Source organism: Balaenoptera musculus, chromosome 9, assembly GCF_009873245.2.
Source record: "Balaenoptera musculus isolate JJ_BM4_2016_0621 chromosome 9, mBalMus1.pri.v3, whole genome shotgun sequence".
NCBI lineage: Eukaryota > Metazoa > Chordata > Mammalia > Artiodactyla > Balaenopteridae > Balaenoptera > Balaenoptera musculus.
Window position 1 is genome coordinate 47701583 of NC_045793.1, and position 27501 is coordinate 47729083.

The 27501-nt window shown below is 41.3% G+C and overlaps 1 protein-coding gene and 1 long non-coding RNA gene across 8 annotated transcripts in view; one reads left to right on the top strand and one right to left on the bottom strand.

The window, feature by feature from the left end:
• WIPF3 (WAS/WASL interacting protein family member 3) overlaps positions 1-16975 on the bottom strand; it is a 98697-nt gene extending 81722 nt beyond the window's left edge. For 3 of the 7 annotated variants that reach the window (XR_005021190.1, XR_005021189.1, XM_036863186.1), the window contains exon 1: positions 16766-16967. The gene's annotated coding sequence lies outside the window, so the exon portion shown is untranslated. Of the gene's footprint in view, positions 1-15667; positions 15767-16137; positions 16345-16765 lie in introns of those variants that run through there. The other 4 variants (XM_036863188.1, XM_036863187.1, XM_036863189.1 and 1 more) reach the window with 4 other exon arrangements.
• A 145-nt stretch (positions 16976-17120) lies between these two features.
• LOC118900667 overlaps positions 17121-27501 on the top strand; it is a 154104-nt gene continuing 143723 nt past the window's right edge. The window contains exon 1 of the long non-coding RNA XR_005021201.1: positions 17121-17935. This is a non-coding gene — a long non-coding RNA (uncharacterized LOC118900667). The remainder of the gene's footprint in view (positions 17936-27501) is intronic.

The window sequence follows — 27501 nt, forward strand, 5'->3', positions numbered from 1 at the left end:
AAATTCTCTGGGCAGAGTCCTCTCCTGGGACTTCCCACCTGTAAGCTCTCATGCCCCGCCTCCACCTCACTAAGTGAAGACCATCCTCTTATTGGCCAAATGGAAGTTGCTGCTCTCACTCTCCTCAATGGTACAAAATTCCTGGAATATTTAGCTTTTTGGGGGAGGTGGGGCATGTCGATCTGAGTAAGCAAGGAAGCAGGGGATAAGGTAGGGGGAAATAAAAAGCACAGGATAAAAAATCTTTGAACATTTGTGTTCTAGATTATAGTAAAGTAAGTTAGCCCTGATATAGCCCTTGCGATGTGTCAGGCACTATCCTTAGAACTTTTCATATATGAACGTATTTAAGCCCCACAATATCCCAATCAGATAGATACTATTATCGCCATTCTTCAGATGAGGAAACCAAGGCCCACAGAGGTTAAGAAACTTGCCCAAAGTCACACAGTGAATTACTGGAGGAGCAGGCATTCAAACCCTGGGTGTCTGGCTCCAGAGTCCATGCTCTTAAGCACCATGTTAAGTCACTTGTAAACATACGACTTTTTATAGTTTTTGTCACATCCACACACCACCTGAACTTACTTTAAAATTGTTTATTTTGCAAAAGAAACTTTAAATTATTACCATAAATGGAAAACCAATATTATTTGCCATAAATAGATGGTAATAATAAAAATCAACTTAACGATTATTAAAATAAAATGTTCATCTATGTACCATCTAAACTCATTTCAGGTTTCCATAGTGATACTTAAACCTTGTTGCTTTGGGGAACAGTGATCTAGAGCAGTGTTTCCCCAATTTTAATGGAGGACGAATCACCCAAGGGGTCCTGTTAAAATGCAGATTCTGATTCAGTAGCTCTAGGGTGGGTCCTGAGATCCTGCATTTCTAACAAGCTCCTGGGCGAGGCCAACACTGTTGGTCTGAATCCATACCTTGAGTAGCTCTAGAATGTGGAAGCTTGTAAGAAAGGCACAGTCTCCACCCCAGACCTACTGAATCAGAGTCTTTGGGAGTCTCTTGTCAGCAAGTGATTTTTGTGCCCGCTGAAGTTTGAAAAGCCCTGTTCTAGAACAACGAGGATGATGAAATGCCCTGCCCCATCCAGTCGGAAGTTGTGTCCTCTACTGAGAAGGTTCTTTTTTCTGTAGATCCATTTAATTTCAGCAGTCTGGGTCCATGAAAATGGCACACTGTACTTAGGACTGGAATTGACACACAAGGGAAACAGAAACTGAGCTGAGTGCCCATTCACCTCTCCCACAGGTGATATGAAGGGCTTCCCACACCTGAGATACACCAGCCTCGAGAGCAGCTCCTGAAGCTGAATCTGCTCAGGCCTGACCAGATATGATAGTTAATTATCTGCTGAAATGCTTAAAGGATTTATGAAGATTGTCCATGTGTGTTCTAAAACCAAGATACACTTTAACCACAATCTAATATGGAAGCTACTAAGTCACACCTACAACGAGCTCAGAAATTGGTTTCCTTTTATAAGACTCTTATTGAAATGCAAATTTGTCCCAGATAATTGAATTCATTATAATATTTGAACAGTATTAGGTAAAAAGATACAGTGATATTGATAATATTTATCATTGACTCAAGCATTTTAATTATGGACTTCCCTGGTTGTCCAGTGGTAAAGAATGCACCTTACAATGCAGGGGATGCGGGTTCGATCCCTGGTCAGGGAACTAAGATCCCACATGCCGTGGGGGAACTAAGCCAGCGCACCACAACTACTGAGATCACGCACCTCAACTAGAGAGCGCACGTGCCCTGGAGCCTGCGCACCACAACTAAAGAGAAGCCCGTGCAATGCAACGAAAGATCCCTCATGCCACAACAAAGATCCTGCATGCTGCAACTAAGACCCAACGCAGCCCAAAATAAATAAAAATAAAATAAATTATGGCTAAATGCCATAAAAATCGTTGTGTGTGTGGTTCCCAAGAGTTAAAGGAGAAAATATTGATTTCCTGTCTTTTTTTTTTACTGCCTTTGAATTAGCTAAAAGAAGAATGAGGCTTATTAAAAAGATATGATAAAAAAAAAAAAAAGACATGATGGGGAACCTCCCTGGTGGTCCAGCGGTTAAGACTTCGCCTTCCAATGTAGTGGGTGTGGGTTCCATCGCTGGTCAGGGAGCTAAGATACAACATGCCTCACGGCCAAAAAACCAAAGCATAAAACAGAAGCAATATTGTAACAAATCTAATAAAGACTTTAAAAATGGTCCACATCAAAAAAATCTTTAAAAAAATAAATATTAAAAAAAATACATGATACTAATCACACATTTATAAGTAAGCCTCATTTTACATAACAGCTATGCTTCTGAAAAATGGCATGTCTAATTTTGGAAAAATCGAGGTATGCTTTAAGCATACAAAAGGAGTTTATTATTCAATGGAAACCCATAATCAATGTTATAAAATAATAAGTCATTTTATAAAATAAATTACCACCTCTTTAATTTATTTTATGATGTTGGATTTTCTAAGGAGGGCATTTTTTCCTTTCTAAGGCTAAGGTGGTCATTTTGCACTTAGGATTGTGAATACTCCTAAAAATGCTGTTCTGAGAATCACTGAGGAAATAATGTTCGGACTGGAGGGGGCACAGGGAACAAGTCTACAAGACAAATTCTTTCTTTTCTAGTTTCACTTCTGAGACTTTAGATTTTAGTTTCAGTATTTTCACAGTAGGGATACTGCGCCAGCCTGAGCCAGATCAGGATGGCTGGCCCAAGTTCTGGTGCCTCCAGTTCCCTGTCCAGTTTGAAGTTCGCTAGAATCTCAAACAACCCGTGGCAAGGAGGCATCCTCAGCTCTGTCACCAGGCACATTCCGCCCGTGGCAGCAAGCACAGTTCTCTGACAGCCAAGCCTGATACACTGACTGGAGGTCTTACCTCTCAGACTACAGGACTTCACTCCCCAGTTCCCATATACTCCTTTCCTAAAGGCTCTTCGTCACGGAGTCAAGTTCTCCATTTCATCCTCCACTCTATTCTATGCATCCTATCCTCTGTCCACACCACACTTGTGACATTTTCTTACATACCTTTTCTTTATATTTCTGTGCCTTTGTCCATGCTACGCAGGCTGCATGTGATGGCCTTCACCACCTGGAAAATTTCTACCAATCCTTTGAAACACACTCAGGTGCCAACTCCTCTGCACAGATTTTCTTCTCCCTTCGCCAGAGCTAACTGCTCCTACAGTACTTTGTTCGCAATTTTATTACGGCACTAGGGACTCTGGCAATTTCCTTTCACATGTCTGTGTGTCTCCCTTCATTGGACCACGGGCTCCTCGAAGGTTCAAAGATAGGAACTGTGTCTTAGGTATCTTGGTATTGCCAAGGCCAAAGGTAGTGTCAAATACTGTTGCTTGGCTGTTGCTATGGGGAAGAAATAGAAAACATATATATCAGGGGTCATGCCAACTACTCAAGCAAAAGATGGAGACACACCTCGGCAGCAGCACATTATGTAAATTGTGTGTCTACAGATTAAATAATTATCTTAATGATATTTAAAGAAAAATATTACCAACTAAAATAGGAAGGGAGGAAAAGTTCAGGAGAAATTCCTGTCCAACTGTAGGCCTTATTATCAGTGTGGGAATAAAATGTATTCTGGATGTGGGATTCTCAAAGCTTCCAGTGCTCACTAGAAAAGCTTCATCTGGCATGTTAGAAATGCTGTCATCAAAGAGGAATAGTTTGACAGTTGAGAGAACTGGTCTCTAGTTTTGGTTTTAATGGTCATCTATTTCTCCATCTATAAAAAAGTAAAGCATGTTCCTTCTTTCCTGATTTGCATAAGTGTGAGGACCAAATGAGTATTGCTTTGAGATAAGTATTAAACAAATCAAAAATACTTTATGATCCTCTCCAAAAAGCAAAGTTCTTTCAAATGTAATTTTTAAAATTAAGGATATGGTGGCTTCTTGGAAATGGAAACGCTTGTCCTAAGGGACAGCAGAGATGAGGCTTTAGTCTTTTAAATTAGAAAACACTTTTCAAAATAAAGTTGAGTTCAAGGAGGTCTTCTGGTTTTCAGATGGTGGAGTGAAAATATCTCTGTTCCTTCCTTTTCTTGGAAACCATTTCAAAATAGGAAGGAAAGAGAATCTCAGAAATATAAACTCAATTGCAGAGAGTAAAAACTAGATTTCTGTAACCCTGAATTTCAATAAATGAGACAGGGCTGCCTGCTGCCCAGGACGATCAAATACAGGGTCTAGGTAAGGTGTTGTAGAGAGTAGGCCTGTGGCTGCAGACCTCAGACAAGGTCCACACAGAGTCATTCTCCAATATAAGAAGCTCTGGCTCCTCAGTGAGGAAGCCCCACCAACACTTGCTTAGAGTAATGGAAAAGGGTGTGTAGGACAGCACAGGAGTGACCCTGGACCTTAGACACACCAGGGAGCAGGGAAGGAGGCAAAGACAAGCCATTCCAGTGGGTACACGGCTAGAAATGAGGAAGGGTGAGGGAGAGAGTAAATCATGAGCAGCCTAAAGCCTCTCACTTTCTCTCTCTTCCTCCCTCTCCCTATCCCTCTCCCTCTCTCCCTCTCTATTCTCTCTCTCTCTCTCTCTCTCTCTGTCATAAGGAGCACTTCTCTGACCCAAAGAGAACTCTCCCTGGTCTAGAACCTGCCCTGATCTTTTCCTTAAACAAATCTCCTGCAAATAGCTGGTCTAAGAAGAATTCAAATCATTCCAAGATGAATACTAAATAAAAGGAAACAGTGAAGAGAACCAGCACAAGATCTATACAAGAAAACTAGAAAAAAAAAAGTGGGAAAAGGAACAGGACAAAGGACAGATGATACATGAAAAACACTTATCAGAAAATATACTGCTGTGAAGCAGATGAAAACAGTGACAAGGAATAAAATTATTAACTGAAAAAATTTTATGAAACAGTTATCCATTTAAATTAAGGACACAAAGGAAAAATATAAGGAGAAGATGTAGCAAGGCAATAGGAGATGAAATATAATGTGGGAGAAGTGAAAGAGAAAAATGAAGACCAAACAAGGTCCTACTGTATAGCACAGAGAGCTATATTCAATATCTTTTAATAACCTATAATGGAAAAGAATTTGAAAAAGAATATATATGCATATTATGAATATGCATATATGAATATATATGCATATATATATCACTGAATATACTGAATCACTTTGCTGAATACCTGAAACTAACACAACATTGTAAATCAACTATACTTCCATTTAAAAAAATGAAGAGCACACTACAAACAGCCCAAAGAAAACAGGTATTGTTGAAAACACACTGAGGACCATGGAGAATTGAGAAAAATAAATAAAATGAAACAGAAATGGACCAAGAATTTAAAAGTGTTAGAGAGAAAATGATAGATGTGGAAGACAGACAAAAAAAGATAAATGGTTTCAATTAATAAAAGACACAAATGAATGGAAGAGAATAAATATTCAAATATATAATCACAAATATATAATTTAAGAAAATTTTTCAAAAATAAGGTTTAATTCTATAGATTAAAAGGCACATGATATCCGAAGAAAAAATGATATAGTTTTGGAGACATATTAGACATGCCACAGTATCCCAGAGAAATAATGTATGATCCAAAAGTTTATACCCAGCCAAACTGTCACTGTGGTCAAAAAGCAAGTATGACAGATGTTTTTAAACATGTAAGAATTATGTTTCCTGAATTTGTATTGAAGATACTACCATAGGAAAAACTTCAGCCAATTAAGAGTTAAAGAGAGAAATTAGGGCAAAAAGAAAGACAGTGAGTATTGAATTAACCATAGAACCAAGGCTGAAGAGCCTATGAAATTATGGTAACAGAAATGACTATAACTACTATTAATCATGGCAAAATAGAAAGATATAACTAACAAAAGTTGTCAGGTAAAAGGGAAGATAAAGCAGGAGATAATATATGTATATTAAGTTCCTTAGCTTGCAGACAAAAGGTGGTAAAAAACAAATCTTTATTTTTAAAATCTTTTAAAATTGAGATATAATTGACATACAACATTGTATTAGTTTTAGGTATACAACATAATGATTTGATATACTTATACATTGTGAAATGATTACCTGTTTGCTATGACCTAGATATTTAGATTTCTTAGCACTTTATAGTTTGTCTGTATGTATTAATAGTTTGTATTAATAAAGCAATTCTTTGCTTAACAGGAAAAGAAAGCAATGACTCAACAGAAAAATGGACAATGGGTCAAACATATCACAGATAAAGAAATACAAATGGCATTTAAACACATTTGAAGGTGCTGAACCTTATCGATAATGAGACAATACAGGTCAGAACCACACCAAGATACCATTTTTCACTTAGGTTGACAAAGATCAGAGGTTTGGCAAATATGTATCAGAGAGGGTGCAAGGCATCAGACGCTCATAATTACTGGTGGAAATATAAATTAGTACAACTTTCTATAAAGGGCAATGAGCAAATTATCAAATTTTTTAAGTATACTTTCTAATTCTAGGAATTTATCTTATCACATAGTGTATCACTTACGAGAAATAATGTATACAGCGACATTCACTGCAGCATTGTTTTTAATAGCAAAAGGCTGGAAATAACCTATAAACCCACTGACTGGGAGCTGGTTATTAAATTACAGTTTGTACCTTAAAATGGCATACTAGGTAGCCATTAAAGGAATATGGCAGCCCTATATGTACCAATATGGAATGATCTCCAGGTTATATTAAGTGAAAAAAGCAGGCAGCAGAAAATGTATATAGAATGAATATGCTTTTATTTGTATTATATGTGTATACCTATAAATACAGGTATATGTAAAAATAGGTATACCCATACCTGCTTATGCATATATATGTATGAAATATCTCTAGAAGAATGTATAACAACCAGGTCTGAGACTGGGGTGTGAGAAAGACTTACTTTATACTGTATATCCTTTTTACACTTTTTGAAGTATGTATCTTGGGCATTTGAAAAACTAACTTAAAAAATAAAAGTTCTGGATTGCTTTCTTTACTTGGGACAATTGTGGAGAAGTATTTTTTTAAATGCTTTGCATCATCTGAGTTAGGAGACCCCTCTACATCTAAAAGGTAAACACACATGAATAAATGAATAAAGAAAAATATAAATTTGCATTGACAATTTGGTCTAAGTGAGCTGGATCCACAAAGAACAGTACTGAGACCTGACCATGGGTTTCGCTGGGCTGGCCTTGCAGGCAGACTTCCATGACAGCTAAAACCACCCCTACAGCCAGCCACAAGTGTCAAAGGTGATTGACCAAGTGGGCTTGGAAAACAACCAAGAGTAGAGTAAAATAATTCTCCTCAAACCAATCCATAACCCCTAAGATTTAATTCTTCTGTTAATACATGGTTACTACACAATGAGGAACAGCTTTAAAACATGATTGCCCATTAGGCATGAATCATTTGTGAGTTGGTTTCATTTGCAACCGATCCTAGTCATTCATTAAATGGGAGAAAACAAGAGAGCACCATAAGGGGGTGCACAGGTCTGAAATGACAATGGTGGCTTTCTTTCTCCAGCCACAGAATAATGCACCCCTAGATCTTATGGAGAGGTATTCTGACCCATCATTCTTAGGCATACGTAATTTATATAGATAATGTCAAAATGACTACAGGTCAACCACTATCACTTAAAACTCACTGACCATCCATGACCACCAGGAACGCACAACACCAGGCATGAACCCAGATCGGCTTTAGCCTTCCTTCTAAAAGTCTGCAGGTGAATTTCTAAAACCTTCGGACATACACATAGAGGTGAAAACCAGAAAAAAAGTCATGCAAAAGTTGTTAAAATGTAGAGGAAAATGTTGCTTGCTTGTCTTGTTTTAGGCAGTTATCTTACTTATTTCTGAAGCTACTTCATTCTTCCTCTGAAATACTGGAGAGCAAGATGATTGGCCAAAAAAACGTTTCATTCAAAAGTTTAGAAGAGTATTAGAATAAATGACAGCTTTAAGGAATACTGGAGACTTAAAATCTATTTCTGTGTCATTAAGAGGAAGTACAATTACATCTTTGGTCCTTTTTCTTGGTTCTACCATATGAGGAGAAAAAATGTCTCCAGTAATTATTTATGTCAGACACATAGCAAAGGAGCCAGCGTCATTTTTTACTATAAGTTTATTCCCTGGGCAGACATGGTTGATGATTTCATACTGATGTATGTGGTTGGGAGAGCTCTTTGTTAAACAATTCATTAACAAAAACAGTAGTTCACATGTACTAAGTGGATTCCCTGTGCTAGCAATTCTGATTGTTATTTACATAATTATCTTTCATTCCCCCAAACAACTCTGCACGAAAGATATTATTATCCCCATTTCACAGACGAGGAAACAAAGGCTCAAAGACGTAAAGTAACAGTCCAAGATCAAATAGCTGGGACGTGACACAGCCGCATCCAACCCAAGTGAGCTGCCCCTAAGCCTAGGCATTCTCCATTACTCTACCCAGCTTCTGAAAAGCATCTCAGCCTTTGCACAGTCTATGCAATGCAGAAAATACTTACTGAGCTTCTTCTACATGTTAGGCACTATGCTAGCCACTGACTAAACTATAAACATGAATAACAGGTAATCAATAAATACTTGATGAATAAATAAATCTACAGATACATGGCGCCTGCCCACAAATGATAGCTTATAATACTTACATATTGAAAGTTACTATGTGCCAGGCACTTCGCTAGGAAAAGGCAGAAAAAAAGAAGAAAAAAAGAGGCAACAATAAAGCATATGGTATATAAAAAGCACAAAATAAGTTCCACTATATCAGTAACCACAATAACTATTGTTAAACAGATAATTAGCTTCTCTTACTAAAGGACAGAGATATTCAAATTGTTTTAAAAATTAACTATATCTCCTTTATGAGAAACGCAGCTAAAACAAAATGATGTTTAAACATTTGAAAATAAAACAATGAAAACAATACCCAAGTAGACACTAAAAATTGGTGTAGAACCCTCATACTTTGCTGGTGGGAACGTAAAATGGTGCAGCCACTTTGGAAGAGTTTGTAAGTTCCTCAAAATGTTAAACAGAATTATCATAAGACTCAGTAATTCCACTCCAAGGTATCTATCCAAGAGAAATGAAAACATTTGCCCACACAAAAACTTATACATGAATGTTTATAGTAGCATTGCTCATTATAGCCAAAATGTAGAAACAACCCAAACGTCAATCAACTTATGAGCGGATAAACAAAATGTAGTATGGGCCATGCAATGTAATATTATTCAGCAATAAAAAGGAATGAAGGGGACTTCCCTGGTGGCGCAGTAGTTAAGAATCCGCCTGCCAATGCAGGGGAAATTGGTTTGAGCCCTGGTCCGGGAAGATCCCACATGCCGCAGAGCAACTAAGCCCGTGTGCCACAACTACTGAGCCTGTGCTCTAGAGCCCACATGCCACAACTACTGAGCCCACGTGCCACAACTACTGAAGCCTGCACACCTAGAGCCTGTGCTCCGCAACAAGAGAAGCCACCGCAATAAGAAGCCCGCGCACCGTAACGAAGAGTAGCCCCCGCTCGATGCAACTAGAGAAAGCCCGTGTGCAGCAACGAAGACCCAACCCAGCCATAAATAAATTAATTAATTAATTAATTAATTAAAGGAATGAAGTACTGATAGATGCTATAGCATGCATAAACCCAAAAGAGATTATGTTAAGTGAAAGAAGCCAGTCACAAAAGGTCACATACTGCATGATTCCACACATATAAAATTCCAGAATAGGTAAATCCATAGAAATAAAAAGTAGATTAGTGGTTGTCAGGGCTGAGGAGAGGGGGGATAGGAAGTGACTGCTAATGGGTTTCTTTCTGGGGTGATGAAAATGTTCTGGAATTAAGATGATGGTTATAGTTGTGTGACTCTGTGAATATTCTAATAATCACTGAATTGCATACTTTAAAAGAGTGAATTTTATGGTATGTGAATTATACCCCAATAAGGCTGTTATTTTTTTTTAAAAAACTGGTGCAGCATGATTAATATCAGGCAAAATAGAATCCAGGGCAAAACATATTAATAGAAATATAAAATGTTCTGGAAACATAAATGAAAAGGTAATTAACTGTTCCCATGGCTTATGGACCATGAAAAGCATAAGAGACCTCTGAGACAGGTCTTCTATGATTGAAGGGAGTGGGGAGGGGGTGAGCAAAGCTTTGCCACGTGGGAATGTCTGGGGTGTGTGGCAACCAGTCCCAGCAAGCATGGCGCTCACAGAACCAGGTTGAGCTTTAGTTTGTAAGTTTCTAAAGAAAGGAGAGATGTTAGACACTGGTGTTTTAAATACAGCACCCTGGGGGCATGTGTGGAAAATGAATTATAGGGCAATGAAGAAGCAGCAAATATGTAGACCAAATTGGGGAGCCACATGAGCGAGGATGGATATTTATTTGAATTAGAGTAACGGCAATGGGACAGAGCCAAGGACGATAACAGTTTGAATGTCTGGGATGTGGGGAGAAGAAAGAGTCCAGGACAACCCCAAGGCTCCTTGCCAAGACAATCTAATATTAATTAAGGAAGGCAGGAGAAAATGTGTGGGTGTTGGGGGGTGGTGAATGGGCGGGGAGAAGTGAGTTTAATTTGAAGCATATGAGGTCCTTTTGGCAAACGGAAATTTAGATCTGAAATTTAGAAAAGAAGCAGGGCTGGTGACAGCGGTTTAGGAATCTACATAAGGCAATTGGGTGTGTTTCATCCTCTAATGCTAATTGTATGAAAAACTAGAAAAGTATAACATTTTAAATTACTGAGTCACTTCTGTAATTTCTAATTAAGTCAGGGACATGGCTAATAATGGAAGTTATGTCAGGTGGCTGATACTTCTAGCTGCCTACTCAATAACCATTTCCTCTTCTTCCTTAGAGCAAATTCCCTAATTAGAGAGAGGGGTGGTAGCTGCAATTTACCCAGCTAAAAATATTTGACTTCTCAGACTCTTTACATTTTAGAGCAACATTGTGACACCATCCTGGCCAATGAGATGTCGTCAGAAGTAGTTGGGGAAGGCGTCACTTTCTATCTAAAAAGGCAAAACCTCCCTAATAGAAGGGCCCTCGCTCTTTAGCTATTTACACATTTCCTTTCTTCCTGCCTAAAGATGTAAGCCTAGAGATACAGCAGCCATCTTGTGACCATGAGGCAACTAGATTTAGGATGATGTCCTACATGGTGAAGATGGTGAAGCAGGGAAAGGCTGATTCTCTGATAGTACGGTTTGAGCTCCTGCATCACCCCTGGACTGCCTTTCTTGGGAGCCTAGCTCCACAAGACACTCTTGTATCTGTTTAAGCCAGATTCTGATGTGTGCATTGTTTTGGTTTTGTTTGTTTTGGCAGCTGAATGCAGTCCTAACTGATACAAATCATGTTTGGGCTAATGTATATGTAATGAGACTAAAAAGACATGACCATTATTTCAAGTACTAAAAAAAAGTTTAAAAATCAAATATCATTTATTCTTAATACCAAGAAGTACTGAAAGTATTAAGGGGCTTAAAAGGTAGTACAGAGCACTGGATATTTTATTCTTTTTCCAAACAGTGTGATAAAATCTGCAGCTAAAGGGAGATTATGGGACTACCAGTATTAAGAAAATTCATGAACACATCTATTAATGAGTTTATGTGCATGATGACACCCTTTGGACTTTTTCTGGATAAAGTAAACTGATCTGGCTCATTTATATAGCTTCAGCCAGAACAAATGTTCTTAAAGATGGGATTGTTCACCTGACTCTCACAAGAATTATAATCTTTGGAAGAATCTTTCTACTCTCCCAGGCACTCAGTAAGCATAGCTAAGGAAATAGCACATCCCCAAACCACAGTGTTCTGGCCCTTCACAGAAGAGCTTTTATTGGGCTGTGCTCTGAGAGTATGTCTCTGGAACGGCAGTCAATAACGTTGTAAGAAACACTTATTATTAACTTTTACCACAAAACTTCCATTGTCTTCATGGCAGGGACCATGTTGAAGACTTAGATCTCTATGGCAACAGTGACTGCTTTGAAGAACCGCCAGGAGAAAGCTATCCCAAGTTTCAGGACCAGGAAAAGCTGTGTAACTGATCTCATTTTATCTCATGGTCACTGTGGATTGGGTAACTATTTGTGTTTTCCTCTTTGTTTTGGTTACTGGGAAGCTCTGACAAATTTTTAATCCCATCTCCTGAAACTACACCAAACTTTATAGTAAACTCATCTTTAGAAATTACCTGCACCTTATAACATAGTCTTGTTCACTAAATTACCTTTGATTTTATCTTGCTTCCTTATCTGTGTGTTCTCTGTACCCCAGTTTCATTATTAATTTTATGTTGTTTACTCCTCAAATGCTTTATGGAACCAGAAACACTTAAGGCAAACAATTTTTAAAAGCATCAGATGATAATAATAATAAAAAAATAGCTAATTTATTGAACATTACTATGAACCAAGCACAGTCCTAGGCACTGGACTTATTTTAAGTTAGTTATCCTAAATATGAGATAAGTAGTATTATTACTATGCCCACTTTACAGATGAGAAAACTGAGGCACAGAAAGGTGAAGTAATTGGTCCAAGGTCATACAACAAATAAATGATGAATGAAAGATTCCAACCCAGGTGTTTCAAATTACAACCGTTTTACAAAAGAAGAAATATTTAATTTCTAAAAGAAGCAGAGGCCTTCTGATCTTACAGGCTGAGCTTAGCGTCCTTCAGCTTTAAAGGAGATATCTATTATACATCTTGTCCATACAATCATGCCTGATGACCCATATTAACAGAGGGGAATGAGACAGTAAAAGTCAAAAGGACAGTTAATCCAAACTGACTTTTGACCTTTAAATATGAAGGTATTCATTCATTCACTCACTCATTCATTCACTACTCATCACATGCCACCCATGATGCAGCTGCTGGGAAGAGAGATGAAACAGATATAGTACCTGTCCTCCAGGAGCTCAGGTGCAATAAGGCAGAGTCAGACAGATAAAGGGCACTTTGGGCTTATGAGTTGGCTGATAGCAGACCAGGGCAGGGTGTGGCATGATCATTCTGAGAACAGTTTAGCCCTTGGCCTCTCTGTCCATCTGATAATGGGAGTAAGAAAAATCAGCTCCCTTATAGGGCTGTTGGGTTGATTTCATATGTAGAAAGCTCTTAGCCTAGCCAGGCACAACAAGTATTCAGTATGAGGTAGCCTTTGGCTCTTAAGGCACTGTGGATGGCAGCCTGGGCACCTTGCTCTGACACACACCTGCACACACATGGACCCAAGTCCTCACAAGCTCCCTACTGCCTCCTCTTTGATACTCCCAGGAGCTGACAGGCTTACAGTCCATAGACAGGCCTGGCACTTCCTTTCTGGATGCCACCATCTCAAATTCAGTGTCTCACTGGAATACATCGCCCACAGAGGGTGAACATTCCTTCAAGATGCACTTGAAAATCTTTCACAGAGCCTGGCCCACATAATGCCCACCTGGCATTTTTGCCACATTTGCTCTGCTTCACTCTATCTCTTTGGCACTTCAGCACAGCAGTTCACCACACGATTCCCCTGCTGCAAAACGGGTCGGGTTCCTGCTTGGGCAGGCCTAAGGAAATACCCAACTAGAACGGCAAAGGGGAAGTTTCAAGTGCACTATTGGCTGAAGTCAGTGAGAAAACTTCTGTGCTGCACCTGCTCCGCATCAGCTGGGAACCGTCCATCTCTTCGGTTTTGTGCGGTGGCTAAATAAGAAGTAATTAATCATTTTCTCACCAACCCTAACTCATATTTAATAGTTCCCTCTCGAAGTCTGTTTTGTCATGCTCTCAGTAGAGTCAGTCAAACATTATGACTCCTTTCTAAATATTCCAGCAGCCAGATGGCAAGAACACTAACTGTGACATGGCAAAACTCGCCTAAAGATAACTTCGTGATGCATAATCACGCTTGATGGCACTCAGCTGAGCAGATTCATCCAACTACCTCTTTACCTGCCCCACTTAATCCAGCTTCTTCAAACCAAAACTTTCTGATTCCAAGAACAAGACAAACATTCAACTCTGCAATGTGATATTAGCTGGTAAAACAAACACCATTCTACTCCTCCGGCTTCTGAATTTTAGGCAGAAGTATAAAATCACTAGAAGAACACACTTTAGGACATATTTCTCAAGATTTCTCTCTAGATAAAATATTCCTGTACCCTAAAGTTTCAAATATTTCTGCACCAAATGTAAGTATATTTACAACACGTTTGCTGGAAAACAAATTTCTGTCCTTCTGCTGAGTTATTTTTGTAGGTTTTTTTAAACATAAGCATTGATAAACATATATTTATATATTCTAGAATGTAGGAAAGTTGACTGTTTTTCCCTAGTGAAAATCCTACATGTTCTCCTCTAGAGTAAATTACATTTTGGTTTCTCAGGTCTTTTCTAGGTTATATTATTTATTTTGTGTGTGTATTTAAGTGATTGCAAAATCACAACCTGTACTGTATGATTTCTGAACAATAAATCTCCTAAAAACAGGGTTTCCAGGCTGGGCCAGCTGGCTTTCTCCTGTTCCTAAAACTGTATGTTCTTAGACACACACACACACTTCCTCCATCCCTTCCGCTGCTGGCTACCTTCAGTCTGTGACACAATCTCACACTCACAACTATATGAAAACAACAGAGGCTCCTGGAAAGGAACCAAAAGGGGGCACAGCAGGAAGCCAGCCTTCAAGTCTCTGTCACCCTGATGGCTCTGCCCTGATTCAGGTGGCCGAAAACTGCTTGTTTATGGTTGCATGTATAGAATTTGAAATCTGTGTACCCAGGTTCTTAACCCTGCTCCCCTGAGTAAGGCATTTAACCTCTGTGACCTTATATTTTCTTGTCTGTAAAAAAAGGCACAATAACAATACTGCCCTTAAAGAACTGTGAATCATGTGAGGTGATTCGTGTAAAGGTATTTGGTAAGGCCCTCTGCAGTGTGTATTTCATTTCCTGTTATTGCTAAACTTTCTTTGCTCCCTGTTCTTATTTATTTATTTATTTTTCTGATTTGGTTTCTGTGGTTTTTAAATGTATCTCTAAAATTCATTGGCTGGAAAACTGCACTAATCTGTGTGCTACTACAATGAGTGGATTTTTAGCATTAAATTTTTATTTACTTTTTTATTGAGGGAAAGCATAAGTGCACAAATCTCAAGGGAATAACCTCACAAATATCTATATGCGTACACCTGTGTTACCACTACTTAGGTCGAGGTAGGGAGCATTTCCGGCACCTGTGAAGCCTCCTTTTCTATCCAAGTCATTACCAGGCCCAAAGGCAACCCAACCCCTCTTCTAAGCTTCGTCCCCATTAATAGCTTTGCCTAAAATTAAAAAAAAGATTTTTTGTTTTTCAGGGGAGGCTGGAGTCCCTGCGGTAACTACTACTGCTGACCAGAAGAAATGTACTTCTCTTCCCTCTAAAGAGATAAAGATTCTGTAAAGGAGAGAGGCACGAACTTTCTGAATCACACAGGTTATGCAGAACAAAGCCCTCATTCTGCAGTCAAGGACACCCCCAGGCTTGGAGAGGCGAAGTGATAGCCCACCTTCCTGCTGCAGAGTAACTTTCCTTCCAAACTGAGCCCGTCACGAAACAGCGCGAGCGTCGGGGCTGTTGTCGGCTCGTCCCAGCGCGCCAGAAGAGCTCTCCCGGCCTCTCCCGGGAAAGAACTTCTTTCCAGGGAGCAGCGCGCACTGGGGCCCCACGCCGCCCCCGCTCCCGTCGCAGGCACACCCACGCGGCTGTTAAGCCACGCTCAGAAGGCGCTGTTCCTGCGAGCCAGTGCCCGCCTGCCCACGGGGACAGGGCTGGGCTCCCTGTCCTCCAGCCCCCACCCGGAGATTCGGAGTCCCCTCTCCCCCAGCCCTGCTCCCGCATCCCCGCTGCACCTCCGCCTCCGGTGTGTACTGAGGGAAGCGGGGAACAGGCTCTCCCACCTTCTCCCTTATTCCTCCAAAAGAGACTTTAAAACCCATGCATGGCCAGATCTAAATCGCTGGAGCACAGACTACTGACCTCAGGGGCCTGGAGATGAGCACCGGGAAGGGAGTCCCGAGACCTGCGCTCTGGCCCCAGGTCAGTCACCACGAGCTGTGTGACCTTGCGTAAGTCACTTTACATCTCCGAGATTGGCTTCCTCACCGAGGGCTTCTGTATCCCCCAAGCCACCTTCAGTTCTGCAATTTCCTAGCTGCTCTTTACTTCGCTCCCGCTCATCCCGCGACAGCCCACTCCCCAGCGAGACCCCAGCCTTTTGTTCTGGGGGTGAAGTGGGCAAGGGAGGAAGGGAGAGCTTGGCGAAGACCAGGCCCGGGCGGCCTTGTCGCCAGGGGCCGCTCAACGGAGAGTCGGGTCGGGGGAAGTCACCAGGCAACCCCGCGGTGACCTCGTTCCCTCCGCGGTCCCGTTACGGCCGGGCCCTGGAGACGCCGCGCGGCGGGCAGCGGGCGGCAAGCTCCTGGGCAGCGCAGCGCAGCGCAGCGCATCGCCCCGAGCTGGGGGCCCCCGGACACCCGCATGCGCGCACGCAGCACGCTGCCCCCGCCGGCGTTTCACTCCGCTCCGGGACGGCCCGAGCGCCCGCAGCTGCGGCTCGTCCCACCTCCCTCAGGCACCGACCCGGGAACGCGCGCAGAGCCGCTACCTGCCGCTGGCCGTGCTGAGGACAGGACAGGATTCGTCTCTGGCCGACGTCCCCGCCGCCGCCGCCGCCTCTAGGCTCCGGGCTCTGTCCCGCAGGGTCCGTGCTCCAGGCGGCGCCGCTGGGGCCAAGCTGCGCTGGGTGCTGCGCTCGGTGAGCGCCGCTCACTCCCCGGCCGCCAGCTCTGGGGCTGCCGGGACGCGGAGGCGGGGCCGTCGCCCCCACCTGCTCCTCCGGCTCCTGCCTGGGAGCCGCAGCCGGCCCGCGCGCAAGGACGCGGCCCGGGCGGGCGGGGTCGCTCTGGAACCCGGGAGGCGGGTCCTAGCCGCCGGGCGCGCCTCTGCCTGAAGGAGTCCCAGGTCTAAGCTGAGGAGAGAGTCTAAGCTTGGGGCCCAAGGCTGGAGTTCCCCAGGTAGGAGGGGCTGTGATGCGAGCGACACCCGGCCCAGCACCGCCAGGCTGGGGACACTCCACTCCTTCATCAGTTTATTCCAAAATATTTTGAACCCCTGCTGTGCTCCAGGCGGCGTCATAAACGGTGGGGACAAAAGAACGAGATCGTCTCGTGCCCTTGCGGAGTTCACGGTGTAGAAAAGGAAACAACTAATGGACAACTACACTGCAGAGCCAAGAGGGAGCGGTCATAGAGGGGGCCCTGAACCAGACTTGGGGAGGTCAGGGAAGGCTTACTGGAGGAGCTGGTGGCTAAAAGAACTGAAGGATGTGCATGAATTATCCGGTTGGAGTGACCTGGGGAGGTAGATTGTCCCAGGTGGAGCCGAAGGGGAGAGGGAGCCGACTGTCTGAAAACTGAAGGGTCTGAGGAGCCGAAAGAACTTGGTATGGCCACACTTCACGTTCAGACCCCTGGAAAGATGCAGAAAGATTGTGTCTGAGGCTGGATGTATTCCACTAGGAGCATGATTGGTTGGTGAGGATTTGGTGAGGATTTCGAATCTCCCACGTGCTGCGCATTCCCGCTAGTGGAGGAGCTAAGAGGATACTCGTGGACCGTTCCCTGCAATTTACCTGAGCATCTGTGAGCCAGGCACTCTGCAGGACCCTTAGGATGTGCTGTGGAAGGAGGCAGTGTCTCTACGCAAAAGGAGCTACAAGTCTGCAGTGGGGGAGAGACCTGTACTCAGCGCTTGGATGAGGTGCATGGGAACACAGGTGAGAGAGCAGTTAATGCTGGTAGGGAGGGGGATCTCACACATGGATAGCAAACTGTCTCCAGGTTCAGGTTCTGTAGCAGCTGCTGTCAAAGTACGTTGCCCAAGCAGACCTTAGCTGGTTTCTTAATTACTAGTGTTTACAGGCTGACAATGTGTAGGCTTATATTTACAGCAAGGATAAATAATTCACTCCTGATGCTGTTCCCTTCTGTGTTGTCAAGAACATGGGCTTCTGTTTGACTTAGGTGAAGAAGGTGTAGTCAGTGGAAGCCAATGAGGTACTTGCTTCCCACCTGTTTGTCCTGTGCAACTCATGCCTTTCCTCCTTTAGAACCAAAATAAATGGGCATGGGCATGAAATCTGAAAAACTGTGCTCAACCTATAATTCATAAACCGTTTTGCACAGGTGATCACTAAAAGAAAAACATCTGACACATTACCGGACAGTTTCCTTCTTGGGATCCCTAATGTGTATTCTCATTAAATACAAAACTACTAGTATTCTAATACAAAAGGAAGGAAAGATAAAATAGCAGAGAAGACATTTGCATGAGCCCAGAGTTCCCACCAGGTCTTCTGCTGAATGGCCCAAGCAGGAGTTAGTCGAATGGAAAGGCTGTTATCTTAAGAGATAGGTATGAGCTGGCGTGGATCAAATAATTTGTGCAAAAAGGCTACTTGTTGGAAAGGATGGAGAAATGGTGAGTGAGGAAAATATTTGGAAAGTGGAGACATTTGTGCTGAAAGCTTCAGGTGCCCAATGTCTCATATCCATGTGAAATAACTGTGCCATTGGTGCCTTGTTTTTTTTTGTTTTTTTTAAATGTGAAATGGGACTTCTTTTTTTTTTTTAAGTATTTGTTTATTTATTTATCTATGGCTGTGTTGGGTCTTCGTTTCTGTGCGAGGGCTTTCTCTAGTTGTGGCAAGCGGGGGCCACTCTTCATCGCGGTGCGCAGGCCTCTCACTATTGCGGCCTCTCTTGTTGTGGAGCACAGGCTCCAGACGCGCAGGCTCAGTAATTGTGGCTCACGGGCCCAGCTGCTCCGCAGCACGTGGGATCTTCCCAGACCAGGGCTCGAACCCGTGTCCCCTGCATTGGCAGGCAGATTCTCAACCACTGTGCCAGCAGGGAAGCCCTGGTGCCTTGTTTTTATGGACATTAGAGAAGGATCCATTCCCCCTGGCTCCACCAGGATGTACATAACTACAGGACAGCACTAGCTATTCCAGGTGGATGATACAGGCATACCTTGGAGATATTGTGGGTTCAGTTCCAGAACACTGCAATAAAGCAAATATTGCACTAAAGTGAGTCACAAGAATTTTTTGGTTTCCAGTACATATGTTTACACTATACTGTACTCTATTAAGTGTGCAATAGCATTATATCTAAAAAATGTACACACCTTACTTTTAAAAAAACTTTACTGTAAAAAATATGACTGACTATCATCTGATAAAGCAAGGTTGCCACAAACCTTCAATTTGTAAAAAAAAAAAAAAAAGGCAATATCTTCGAAGTGCAATAAAACGAGATATGCCTGTATTTGTTTAGTCACAGGTACTGTAAGTCACCTTCCCAATAGCCAAACCCTTTTCCCTTTCCTCGCTGTAAACAGAACTGAGGATTATGATTGGTCCAATACTACCATGACAGTCCCATTCCTGATTTCCCAGTCTTTCTTGCAGCTAAGGAAGTCATTGACCCGGTTCTGGCCAATGAGTTGAAAGAGGGAGTTGGCTGGGGGGCTCCTGAGACCTCCTTTGCTGGCTCTGACTTTCCATTTTTTATGTTCTTTGTGCCTTGAACACAAATGAGATGGCTAGTGATGCTGCAACCAGATTACAACCAAGAGACAATGAACATGAGACCAAAAAGCCAATATAATCAGGATGGCAGAGTGGAAAATAGAGCAAGTGTGTATGGTACTTCTGGGCCTTCAGATGAAATCCAGCAACAGCCCACCTCTGAACTTTTTATGTGAGAAAGATAGCCCTTGCTAGTTTAAGCCACTGAGACTGAGTTTTCTATTCCTGTGGCCAGATGTATTTCTAGCTGATACCGTGGCCTGGTAAAGGGCAAACATCTCTTCTCCTCCTGCTCACCAAATGCCTGCAATAGCTCACCTTTCACACTTTCTCCTTGTAAACTTGTATTTATATCTGCCTTGACTTATTAAGCTCTTCAGGAGAACAGCACTATAGAAATCTTAAATGTTTTATACATGTATCCACATCCATTCCTCAAGAATTTGTAGAGCAGCTATTAGATGGTGATAATGTACTCGGTCTAGGGGCACTAAAACGGATTCACAGCCCTGCCTCCAGGGAGCTGACAGCTTAGCAGAGGACACGGCTTGTAAATAGAGTATTACAGTTCCCTGGAGAGAGGGATAATACAGGAGAAGAAATGATGAACACTGCCTGATGGAGGGGAGAAGGGAGACAGTAATGCCTGAGCTGGGCTTTCGTGGATGAACTGGAGTTTCCCATCAGAAACTGGGGAAGGGAAGCCATTTCAGGGAAGAGAAAATCTGAAAGAGGTTGGTGGCCCAGGAGCCTCAAACTCCACATGTCTGAAATTGAACTCATGGTCTTCCTACTAAACCTGACCCATTCTTGGTGTTGCCCATCTTTCCATCCATCCAACCCAACCACCCAACAAACCCTCAGCTCCCTTTCCCTCATGGCACCTCCCCTCGGTGGATTTTGCCTCTTGGCCCCATCTGGTTCTACCCTTCCGCACCAATGCCACCTGCCACTAGAGCCTGTCACCTCTCTCCAGCACTTCCACAGTTGCCTCTTAGCTGGTCATTCTGCAACGTGCTGCTTCTCTCTTCCAAACCAGTATTCACAGTGTGGCCAGAGATGGTCTTGAAACTCAAAGCTGATCTTAACTCCCATTATCTGTAATTTCATTTTTTTTGCTTTGCTCTGATGATAATAACCAAGGTCCTGAGCTTTGTCTGAAGGCACTCACAGTCTACAGCATGACTTGCTCGGCCTTTTCCCTCTCCCTTGATCTCTTTACTCCAGTCGTGTTGGCCTGCTTTCAGATCCTTGAACAGGTAATATTCTTTATTGTCACTCGCCCTTTGCACATGCTTTTCCCTCTTTGAAGAGAACATCCCCAAAATGAACTCCTCATTGTTCAGATCTCAACTTAACTCAGCCATCACTTACCTGGAATTCGACAATGTCACCTTCCACTATAAGAGCTCATAATCCCATGTAACTTTCTATTGCAGCATTTATTACAGTTGTAATGATGCCATTATTGGTTTGATGATTTGATTAATGTCTGTCCCCCAGACTAGACCATGGTATCCATGACTTCAGGAACTATCTCTGTCTCTATTGTATCCTTATCTCACAGAACAGAGACTGCTGCATAGTAGGCCCTCAACACATGTTTGTTGAGTTATGAAAGAAATGAACAAATGAGGCTTGGAGTCTTGAGCTAAGTATTTGAAAGTCTATGTATTTTTTAACTTTTAATATCAACCTGATTGAAAAGTAATTTATATATAAAAAAATGTACTCATTTTAAATGCCAACAAATGTGTTCTCTGATGTAACCTCTACCCTTATCAAATATTTCAAAGACCCAAAAAGGTCCCTTGTGCCCCTTTGCAACCAGTCCCTACTCCCAGTCCCAGGTGACCACAGAACAATTATTGATTAGTTTTGTCTTTTCTAGAGCTTTGTATATTGAATATACATGATATACTCTTCTTGTGTCTGGCTTTTTTGCTCAGCATAATGTATTTGAGCTTCATCTATGTGTTTTGTGTAATTTATTCCTGTTTATCGCTGGTTAGTATTTCACTGTATTTCACAATGCCAGTATTTGTTTATCCATTCACCTGTTGGTGGACATTTGGGTTGATTCCAGTTTTAGGCTGTTACAATTAAAGCTGCTTTGAATATTTGTGTATAAGTCTTTTTGTAGATAAATGTTTTTATTCCTTTTAGGTAAATACTTAGGAATATAGTTTTAAGAATCATTAGCATTTAAAGATAAAACCTTGGAATCACAATGAAAAACTACTTCACACCCACTAGGATGCCATAATTTTTAAAAAAGGAAAACAACAAGATGTGGAGAAGTTGGAACCCTCATACATTGATGGTGGGAATGTAAAATGGTGCTGCAGAAAACAGTTTGATGTTTCTTCAAAAAGTTAAACATAGAATTACCGTAAGACCAAGAAATTCCAATCCTAGGCATATACTGAAAAAAATGGAACACGGGAGTTCGAATAAAACTTGGACCTGAAAGTTCATAGCAGCACTATTCACAATAGCCAAAAGGTGTAAACAACCCAAATGTCCATCAACAGATGAATGGGTAAACAAAATGTGATATATCCATATAATGGAATATTATTTGACAATAAAAAGGAATGAAATACTGATACATACTACAACATGGATGAGCCTTGAAAACATTAGGCTAAGTGAAAGAAGCAGACACAAAAGGCTGCAAATTGTTTAATTCCATTTATATGAACTATCCAGAATAGGCAAATCCATGGACACAGAAAGCAGATTAGTGGTTTCCAGGGGCTAGGGGTGGGGGAAATGGAACGTAGCTGCTTAATGTGACCAGGGTTTCCAGCTAGGGGGTAAAAATGTTCTGGAACCAAATAGTTGTAATGATTGCACAACATTGTGCATGTACTTAATGTACTTAATGCCATTGAATGGTATACTTTAACATGGTTAAAAGAGTAAATTTTATGCTATGTATACTTTACCACAATAATGATGATGATGATGATGGTAATAATAATAATAATAAAAGTTACAACCGGACTTCCCTGGTGGCACAGTGGTTAAGAATCCTCTTGCCAATGCAGGGGACACGGGTTCAAGCCCTGGTCCGGGAAGATCCCACATGCCACGGAGCAACTAAGCTCCTGCGCTGCAACTACTGAGCCTGCGCTCTAGAGCCTGCAAGCCACAACTAATGAAGCCTGTGCGCCTAGAGCCCGTGCTCTACAACAAGAGAAGCCACCACAATGAGAAGCCCGTGCACCGCAACAAAGAGTAGCCTCTGCGCGCCGCAACTAGAGAAAGCCCCGCGTGCAGCAACGAAGACCCAACACAGCCAAAAATTAATTAATTAATTAATTAATTTTAAAAAATAGGTACAACCTAGAGGGGTGTGAGGGTCTTGGGCAGTGGTTCACACCCTCTGCAAAGACTGCTGCATCACCCCATGCATCACAAGCCCATAGCTGGCTGAGGGTGGGCCTACCTGTCAGGTAGAATTTAGCCACGAGTCTTCCGTGCAAGTTTCTGCCTAGGGAGGAGGCTTCACCTTGCTGAGAGTAAGAGTTAAGAAGCGTGGCATTCTATCGCTTAACATCAGACTGGGGCGGATTCCTGCAGGTTCCTGGGATGGCTGAGAAACGACTTCATGAGCACAGCACAAAAAAGAGAGCAGGCAGTTCTATTTAAACAGCAACACTGTGCCAAAGAGTGCCCAAGGGAATAGTTTACTACCTGTGGATGCCGTTTAATCCCATCGTGCTGCCTCCCAAAATTCTACTGTTCTTCCAAAATGTGCTGTAAACACCCAAAGGTTGCAGTCTACCTTTCTTGCTTCCAGAGTAAGAATAGAGGAAGGTCGAGGCCCATGGAGAACACAGGATTTTACTGAACAGGCAGAGAAAGAGGATCCAACTCATGAAGGAAGAGGGAGAGAAGGGAAAAAGAGAGAGGAAAGAGCCTGGAGAGAAGGGGGTACAGAAACCAAGGAGAGAGAAGACGTGGCCGACAGCATCATGCTGCACGGAGGTCCCATTCAAGGGACGAGAAATGTGACAATGGGAGGTCATCGGTTACCCTAGCAATTGCAAGTTCAGTGCAGTAGAACACGCAGAAGCCTGATCTTAGTGGGTTGAAGTATAAGAAGTTGCTGAGGGAGTATTGACCATACTTTGAGTGTGCATTATTTTTTCAGAAACTTCGACCAAGAAGAGGGGACAGAGGATTAAATCTAGAAGAGAAGAAAGAATCAAGGGAGAGTAGAGACTCTATCATATTGTAGGTTAAGAGAAAAGACCCAGTAGAGAAATGATTTCAAGATTTAGGCAAGTGAGGGAGTTGGAAATGTAGCAAGGTATTTTCTGAAGTACCTTTTTAGACTCATTCTTTGAGAAACTGAGAAGGGATTTGCTGAACAATATTTCACAAAGTTTTCAAAACCTTTAATTCTTCTAAGTACATAACATAAAATAGTATAAAAAACCTTGATCTTGGAGACAAAAGATGTGGATTCAAGCTATTATCAACTAGCTGTGTGATGTTCACTATTTCAATAGCTTGTTAGATCTTCAAAATCTTAATTCTTTCATCTGCAAAAAGGGGGCAGTGATTTCTGCCATGCCTCAGAGTCATTATCCGAATACCAAGAGGGGAATTCCATGAAATTCATAAAATTGAAAACACTTTGTTTTACTATTAGGGCCACAGAAATGTAAAGAACTTTACCTGTATTACTGTACCATATTTTAAATTAATCTGCACTCACTGGAAACAACAACTAAAAGAAAATTATTATTTATTTATTTTATTTTATTTTATTTCATTTTTAGGTCTTTTTATTAGTTATCTATTTTATACATATTAATGTATATATGTATATATCAATCCCAGTCTTCCAATTCATCCCACCACCACTGCCCTGCCCCACTTTCCCCCCTTGGTGGCCATATGTTTGTTCTCCACATCTGTGTCTCTATTTCTGCCTTGCAAACTGGTTCATCTGTACCATTTTCCTAGATTCCACATCATGCGTTAATACACGATATTTGTTTTTCTCTTTCTGACTTATCTGACTCTGTATGACAGTCTCTAGGTCCATCCACGTCTCTACAAATGACCCAGTTTTGCTTCTTTCTATGGCTGAGTAATATTCCATTGTATACATGTACCACATCTTCTTTATCCATTCATCTGTCGATGGGCATTTAGGTTGCTTCCATGACCTGGCTATTGTAAATAGTGCTGCAATGAACATTGGGGTGCATGTGTCTTTTTGAATTATGGTTTTCTCTGGGTATATGCCCAGTAGTGGGATTGCTGGATCATACAGTAGTTCTATTTTTAGTTTTTTAAGGAACCTCCATACTGTCTGTATCAATTTACATCCCCACCAACAGTGCAACAGGGTTCCCTTTTCCCCACACCCTCTCCAGCATTTATTGCTTGTAGACTTTTTGATGATGGCCATTCTGACCGGTGTGAGGTGATACATCATTGCAGTTTTGATTTGCATTTCTCTAATAATTAGTGATGTTGAGCAGCTTTTCATGTTCTTCTTGGCCATCTGTATGTCTTCTTTGGAGAAATGTCTACTTAGGTCTTCTGACCATTTTTTGATTGGGTTGTTTGTTTTTTTAATATTGAGCTATATGAGCTGTTTATATATTTTGGAAATTAATCCTTTGTCTGTTGATTCATTTGCAAATATTTTCTCCAATTCTGAGGGTTGTCTTTTCATCTTGTTTATAGTTTCCTTTGCGGTGCAAAAGCTTTTAAGTTTCATTAGGTCCCATTTGTTTATTTTTGCTTTTATTTCCATTACTCTAGGAGGTGGGTCAACAAAGATCTTGCAGTGATTTATGTCAAAGAGTGTTCTTCCTTTGTTTTCCTCTAAGAGTTTTATAGTGTCCGGACTTACATTTAGGTCTTTAATCCATTGTGAGTTTATTTTTGTGTATGGTGTTAGGGAGTGTTCTAATTTCATTCTTTTACATGTAGCTGTCCAGTTTTCCCAGCACCACTTATTGAAGAGACTGTCTTTTCTTCATTGTATATCCTTGCCTCCTTTGTTACAGATTAGTTGACCATGGTGTGTGGGTTTATCTCTGGGCTTTCTATCCTGTTTCATTGATCTATATTTCTGTTTTTGTGCCAGTACCATATTGTCTTGATTACTGTAGCTTTGTAGTATAGTCTGAAGTCAGGGAGTCTGATTCCTCCAGCTCCGTTTTTTTCCCTCAAGATTGATTTGGCTATTCGGGGTCTTTTGCATCTCCATACAAATTTTAAGATTTTTTGTTCTAGTTCTGTAAAAACTGCCACTGGTGATTTGATAGGGATTGCATTGAATCTGTAGATTGCTTTGGGTAGTATAGTCATTTTCACACTATTGATTCTTCCAGTCCAAGAACATGGTATATCTCTCCATCTGTTTGTGTCAGCTTTGATTTCTTTCATCAGTGTCTTATAGTTTTCTGAATACAGGTCTTTTACCTTCTTAAGTAGGTTTATTCCTAGGTATTTTATTCTTTTTGTTGCATTGGTGAATGGGATTGTTTCCTTAATTTCTCTTTCTGATCTTCTGTTGTTAGTGTATAGGAATGCAAGGGATTTCTCTGCATTAATTTTGTATCCTGCAACTTGTCCAAATTCATTGATTAGCTCTAGTAGTTTTCTGGTGGCATCTTTAGGATTCTCTATGTATAGTATCATGTCATCTGCAAACAGTGACAGTTTTACTTCTTCTTTTCCAATTTGTATTCCTTTTATTTCTTTTTCTTCTCTGACTGCCGTGGCTAGGACTTCCAAAACTATGTTGAATAATAGTGGCAAGAGTGGACATCCTTGTCTTATTCCTGATCTTAGAGGAAATGCTTTTAGTTTTTCACCATTGAGAATGATGTTTGCAGTGGGTTCATCATATATGGCCTTTATTATGTTGAGGTAGGTTCCCTCTATGCCCACTTTCTGGAGAGTTTTTATAATAAATGGGTGTTGAATTTTGTCAAAAGCTTTTTCTGCATCTATTGAGATGATCATGTGGTTTTTATTCTTCAGTTTGTTAATATGGTGTATCACATTGATTGATTTGCCTATATTAAAGAATCCTTGCATCCCTGGGATAAATCCCACTTGATCATGGTGATCCTTTTAATGTGTTGTTGGATTCTGTTTGCTAGTATTTTGTTGAGGATTTTTGCATCTATATTCATCAGTGATATTGGTCTGTAATTTTCTTTTTTTGTAGTGTCTTTGTCTGGTTTTGGTATCAGGGTGATGATGACCTCGTAGAATGAGTTCGGGAGTGTTCCTTCCTCTGCAATTTTTGGAAGAGTTTGAGAAGGATGGGTGTTAGCTCTTCTCTAAATGTTTGATAGAATTCACCTGTGAAACCATCTGGTCCTGGACTTTTGTTTGTTGGAATATTTTTAATCACAGTTTCAATTTCATTACCTGTGATTGGTCTTTTCATATTTTCTATTTCTTCCTGTTTCAGTCTTGGAAGGTTATACCTTTCTAAGAATTTGTCCATTTCTTCCAGGTTGTCCATTTTATTTGCATAGTGTTGCTTGCAGTAGTCTCTTAGGATGCTTTGTATTTCTGCGGTGCCTGTTGTAACTTCTCCTTTTTCATTTCTAATTTTATTGATTAGAGTCCTCTCCCTCTTTTTCTTGATGAGTCTGGCTAATGGTTTATCAATTTTGTTTATCTTTTCAGAGAACCAGCTTTTAGTTTTACTGATCTTTGCTATTATTTTCTTTGTTTCTATTTCATTTATTTCTGCT